Source organism: Microtus ochrogaster, linkage group LG5, assembly GCF_000317375.1.
Source record: "Microtus ochrogaster isolate Prairie Vole_2 linkage group LG5, MicOch1.0, whole genome shotgun sequence".
NCBI lineage: Eukaryota > Metazoa > Chordata > Mammalia > Rodentia > Cricetidae > Microtus > Microtus ochrogaster.
Genome location: NC_022031.1, coordinates 24,523,486 through 24,530,009, shown reverse-complemented (window position 1 = coordinate 24,530,009; position 6,524 = coordinate 24,523,486).

Genomic DNA, 6,524 nt, shown 5'->3' with positions numbered 1-6,524 from the left:
TTCTACTTCTCCCGTGTTTGGGTTGCCGGTGAAGGCTATCAAACGCAGTGTGATGGTTATTCTTGGTTGTCAACTCAACTCCATCTGGAATAAACAACAATGCAGAGATGGAGGCACCCCATGAGAGGGTTTTTAGCTTGAGCTGAAATGAGTGATTCCCATTCTAGTTCAGACCTTTGAGGTAAGAAGACACACACATTTAATTCAGATCTTCATGTGTAAAGACACATGTGTAATGTGTGTCTGGGCCATATCTTCTGCTGGAAGTCTGTATAAGGATATAGAAAAAGGAAGCTTCTGCTCTTTCCCTGCTTGCTGTTGCCTTTCTAGCTCATTCATTTCTTCACTGGCATTGGAGCCTGCTTCTTTGGGACTCCAGCATACACTGAAGACCAGTTGAGACACACACACACAGATTCATTCTATAAATTCTGTTGCTGCTAGAGAACCTTGATTAATAAACCCAGGATTTCATGTGGGTGCTGGGGAGCCAAACTCAATTTTTCATACTTGCCTGACATGCACTTTACTAACTGAGCCTTCTCCCTAGCCACTAAGCACATCATTTTAGAGTGGAACACTCTTCCCCACATCCTGAAGCATTCTTTTTATTTCAAAGTGTAAAATTCATAAAGTGTGCCTCTAAAAGTTCTCATAGCCTTTGATAGTCTCAATATTGTTCAAACTTCTGAAGCTCAAAGTGTCTTTGGATATTCAAGGCACTATCCTTACCATGAGCCCCTCTGTAATCAAGCATAAGTTACACACTTCCAACATGCAATATCACAGAATGAATATTCCCATTCCAAAACAGGAAAGGAGCATAGGAAAGAAAGATCTGACCAAACCTCAACAGAGAAGGAAAAACGTCCATAACTTAGACTCATCTTGGAATTTGGGGCTCATGACAGAATTATATGGGTTACAAAAAGCTTGGGTAGTCCTTCATTTCCAGACCTCACAAGTTTTCTCTTGGCTAAGTTCCTATCTGTATGTAGTTGTCCTCAGCAGACCTTCCAGGGTGCTAGCACCTCCACTATCTTGAGATTGCTGCAACCCGGGCTTCACCTTCACAGTTTTATGCAGTGGAGACTCAAAATCTCCTTATGGGGATTTTGACCCCGCCACATGCTGTTAGGCTTAATGACTTTCATAAATCTTAGTGCAACCCTATATGACTCTTTGCACTTGTACATTTCAGGCCCATAAAAGTAGCACCATGTAGACAGTGATGCTAAATTCTGCTCATTTGAGCTCTATAGCCTAGCTCACTTGAGCTACAGTTGCACTGGTCCCTGTGTGCTTGTTTTGGGGAATCACTTCTTTGGCTGGTTTATTTTCAGAAGACAACTTCTCCATAGGCACTCTCAGTTTAGACCCTCTTTTTTTTTCCAGTTCATTTATTTATTAAAGATTTCTGTCTCTTCCCCGCCACCGCCTCCCATTTCCCTCCCCCTCCCCCAATCAAGTTCCTCTCCCTTGTCAGCCCATGCCCTGTGGAAGTCCAAGGATCACCCACCTCCATCCAGGTCTAGTAAGGTGAGCATCCAAACTGCCTAGGCTCCCACAAAGCCAGTATGTGCAGTAGGATCAAAAACCCATTGCCATTGTTCTTGAGTTCTCAATAGTCCTCATTGTCTGCTATGTTCAGCAAGTCCAGTTTTATCCCAGGTTTTTTTCAGACCCAGGCCAGCTGGCCTTGGTGAGTTCCCGATAGAACATCCCCATTGTCTCAGTGTGTGGGTGCACCCCTCACAGTCCTGAGTTCCATGCTCGTACTCTCTCTCCTTCTGCTCCTGATTTGGACCTTGAGATTTCTGTCCGGTGCTCCAAATTGGGTCTCTGTCTCTGTTCGTCGCCTGATGAAGGTTAATATTCAGGAGGATGCCTATATGTTTGTCTTTGGATTCACCTTCTAATTAGCTTCTCTAGGATCATCAATTATAGGCTCAATGTCCTTTATTTATGGCTAGAAACCAAATATGAGTGAGTACATCCCATTGCAAAGTCCGCTCATTTCTCCTTCTTATTCAGTCAGGAATTCCAGCACATTGATGGTGTTGCTCAAATTAAGGATAAGTCTTCGCCATTCATAGGTAACTCCCCAAAATGTGTTTCTCTGATGATTCTACATCCTTCAAAGAAATTTAATCATCAAAGGGAATAACAGAAATCCCCAATTAAGTCTTCTTTCCTTCCTTCCTTCCTTCCTTCCTTCCTTCCTTCCTTCCTTCCTTTCTTCCTTTTTTCCTTCCTTCCTTCCTTCCTTCCTTCCTTCCTTCCTTCCTTCCTTCCTTCGTTTCGTTTTCTTTTTGAGACAAGCTTTCTCTGTGTAGCTTTTGGAGGCTGTCCTGGAACTTACTCTGTAGAACAGGCTAGCCTTGAACTCACAGAGATCCACCTGCCTCTGTCTCCTGAGTGCTGGAATTAAAGGTGTGCACCACCACTACTCGACTCAAGTCTTTCTTCAAGAGCCAGAGAAAGTGAAAAGTTATTAGTTTAACTGTATAACATTCTTTGCCCTTTACTGCAGAGGATTTCTCTGTCCCATTGGGAAGCCTTCCTTCCCCATTCCACATGGCCCTGTTACCCCTATTTCCTGTTCTCAAACTTAACATAATGTGGGCTCATGATGTTCTGGGATCTCAAATCTTAATGAAATAAAGTTATTAGGGTTTCTGGTTCCTAAAATGTTCAGGTATTTGGATTTCCCTTACTAGTCCTTAAATTCTAAGAACTCTAATATTAATTCATTCAATAAAGCACCTTCTTACTTATCAAAAGCAATAATATTAAGGTGAATTAGTTAAAATGTCCATATATAAAACCAGGGAGGTTAGTGGGCATATGAATATGATGATCTTAATTAGTAGTGGGCATTTCAAAAGCCTTGTGTCAATAGAGGGATGGCATCATAAAGGACTGGACATCAGAGCAAGCAAACAAATCACACCTGCCATTTGACTTACAAATTTCAAAAGTGAGGCCTCAGCAGACAACAAAGGCTTGTGTTCCCAGGAAAAAAAAAGCTGTTGAGGTATTGGGCCAAAATTATCTCAGGGCCTGTACCTCAAGGCCTATAGGAAAGGAAAAGCCTGTCTCAAGTTCAGGGCCTGTACTCTGAGGCCTGTAGGACAGAGAAAAGCCTGGCTCGAGTCTGAACGAAGATGAGGTAGCAAAAACTAGGTAGATGCCCCTCCAGCTAGACGGAGGGTTTGGCTGCCTCTCATTGGCTGGAGGTAACCTCACATCAATGAACACAGAAAGAAAGGGAGAATAAAACCTGTTAACTGAGAACACTGGAGAGGCTTCTCTGTGTTGGATTATGGGAAGACATAAATGACTTCATAAAAGACTAAAGTCTCCACAGCCAAGTCAAGAATCCTTGGACAGCAACAGCATTGGCCTTAGAGATACCATCCACTTCTGTGAGAGCTGTGCTATGTCACCCTCAGCACCAAGTCTTCATTCAGCCCAGCACAACTTGTCCCCTGTGCTGGAGAGCATGTTGACCTCCCTTCCCATTGTTATTCCACCACAATCCAGCAAACCACAGGAGAGGATCCCGGTGAGCAGTGAGAGGAGATCATCCTAAACCTACCGTTAGTGAAGGGCCTGTGGATTGCCTGGGTCTGAGCATAGCACAGTGTAAATGGTAAGGCTATGGGAGGGAAGGCTCTCGTACCTTTATGTATGTAAGACTGACCCGAACAAGTTTGACATCCGCCTGTTTCTGAACCAATGAAACATGGAAACACATAATTATTCATGTAACTCCTTCATTCTTTCCCTTCTTTTATGTTTACACATTATCATATTTTAACCCTAGATTGCATTCTATCCATTGAGTTTAACTTAAAAATGTACTGACGTATTTGCAAAAAAAGCGGGTAACAATATCTCTGTTTTTTTTTTTTTTACATAGCTATTTATTATTCACATGATTGGTCTGAGGTAAGTCATTGTGTTCCTCATTATTGCTCAGTGATTAACCTCAAATTCTTAACCATCTGCAACTGCTATTTCTTTAGATCCAAGACTAAGGTCCATCTTGAATATTACTAAGCTATCATCAATATCATATGCAACTCTTTGTACTTTTGTTTAAGGTAACCCTAGGATAATTCTTAGAGGCAAAATTCTCGATCAAAAGTTGTATGTATTTTTAAAATACTTTAAAAAAATGTGAATATTGGCAAACTTTCCTATAAAATGTGTGCATCTCCTTGCATTTTCATAGTTATATTTAGCTATATTCTGCTTGGTATTGCTCATTACTGTGTTGTTGGTTAAATTCAACAAAATACTCAACATAAACAACTTTAAACAGGATTGGGGAGGAAGAGATGGCTCAGTGGTTAAGAGTGAATACTGTTCTTTCAAAAGCACAGGGCAGGGAACCCTGATCGCTCTTTGGGCTGACGAGGGAGGGGGACTTGATTGGGGGAGGGGGAGGGAAATGGGAGGCGGTGGCAGGGAAGAGACAGACATCTTTAATAAATAAATAAATTTAAAACAAAAAAGCCTGTATTCACTTTCCAGAACCCACACCTAGAGGTTCACTATAGCCTGTTCATTCTAGGTTCAGGGAGTCCGGGGTTCTTTTCTGGCCTCCTCAGACACTATCACTCCCTCCTCCAGAAACACATCTTAAGAAAAAAATAGAGAGAGGATTTTTTTTCTTTCCTCTCGTGAGTTCAGCGGTTTTGGTCCATGTTCAGTTACCTGTGCTGTTCCTGGGCTCTGGTGAGGCACCATAGAGTGGAACATGGAGGATCAGAGCTGCCCACTTAGTGCTATCAAGAACAGGGAGAAGGATGGTGCCTGGGGCAAGGAACTCTTCCTGGACATGCCTGTACTAGCCTTCCCTCTACAGCTAGGCCCAGTCTGCTGAAGCTTCCAGAACCTCCTGAAATAGCAGTACCAGCTGGAGGCCCAGTCTTAAACACACAAGCAAGTGGGGATATTTTATAAGAATAATACTGCCTTTCTTATCTTTGCTAATCTTGTCCATGAAAGTATATAATTTATTTTAAAATCGGACTTACTTTCATAAGGACTGAGACTCCCTCTCATGTTTTGTTTGTGCCTAGTCAGTAGTATATTGAAAATACTTTTAAATTTCTCATTGCATGTCTACTTGATGGTGCTAAATTGTTCTGAAAGCCTGAATGGCATTTCGTGCCAGAGAAAATATAAACATAAAGCATTTCAGCTGAAACACCTTTGCCTTCCAATAACCAGCCTTGAGTGATTCTGGATCCTGATATAGAGGATGAATTGGCTATAGAATATACCTGCAGGTGTGGAAAGAAGTTGAGGCGCTGACAAGAGTTATTTTGTATTTTCTACTTTAAAGCTAAACAATGTCAGCCACACATCAGTTCTGGCTTAGTCACAGTTAGTATCGCTCCTTTGTCTGCAGAGGCACAGTTGTCTGAAATATGGCTCATTGGTCATTTACTGCTCATGCCAGAAGACCTTGGCACTGGTTCTAAGAAGGACACCTTCTCTGTCACGGTGAGAAAAGTGGCTCCCATAGGTGTACACGCTGCAGTTGTGTAAGGAGCTTTGACACAACTCTCCATTGTGACACATGCTGTTAACATGGTCTGTCTACAGACAATTCTGTCTCCCTGATTCTCATAAGGCTGTTAAAACAGAGATTATAAAAAAGTTTATGATAACATATACGGTGTGCTGTATCTTGTTCTGTGCAAGTGGATGATACATAGATGGAAACAAAAAAATGCCACAAAGACGTATAGAGAATAAGAGAAAACTGAAACATTAGTGATTTAAACTCAACAAAATGCTAGGTCACTGAGGAGAGCGAGATAGGGTTCCGTAGCCTAAGACCACCATCCTTCATATGCCACGGCGACAGTGACGGGCTCCAGTGACGGGGTTCTTGCTCCTCAAATCTGCTACTTGTTTTCTTGCTCTATTTTCTAGCCACGTAAGCGTCCGTACTTTTCTTTCATAAATCTTGAAGCTCTGATCAAAGGTTCCACCCTAGCCACCAGAGGCACAGGCTAAGGGTCTCAGTGAGGGCAAGAGAGAGCTCGAATCTGATGTGGAGCGTGGAGAGTATGTACCATGTCCACCCACCTCAGCAGTGGTGCCAGCCTTCTCTGACCATTCTGCTGTCACTTTCCTGTGCTCTTTGGGTTTTCTCTGAATCTTGCTGACTTCCCAGGCTTCTTACCTTGGGACGTCTGTCACCGATTTCCAACCTCCTTATAGCCATCTGTGAAATTCCCCTTTGCTCAATGTTAGAGAAGTAATTTCCCTTGCTTGTTCCTGAAGGACTAAAGCTTCATTTTCCCCCTTTAGCTCATCTCTTATAACATCACTAAATTGCAACAGAAGCAATCTCTCTTTACAGTGAGTGCAATGTCAACAGATTCTAATTGTAAAGGAATAAAAGGAAAGCAAGTCCAGTGTGGGACAGATGACTACACTCCAAAGAAGAGCTTTTAGGAAACATTCTTTTACTTCTCCTCTCCTCTCCTCTCCTCTCC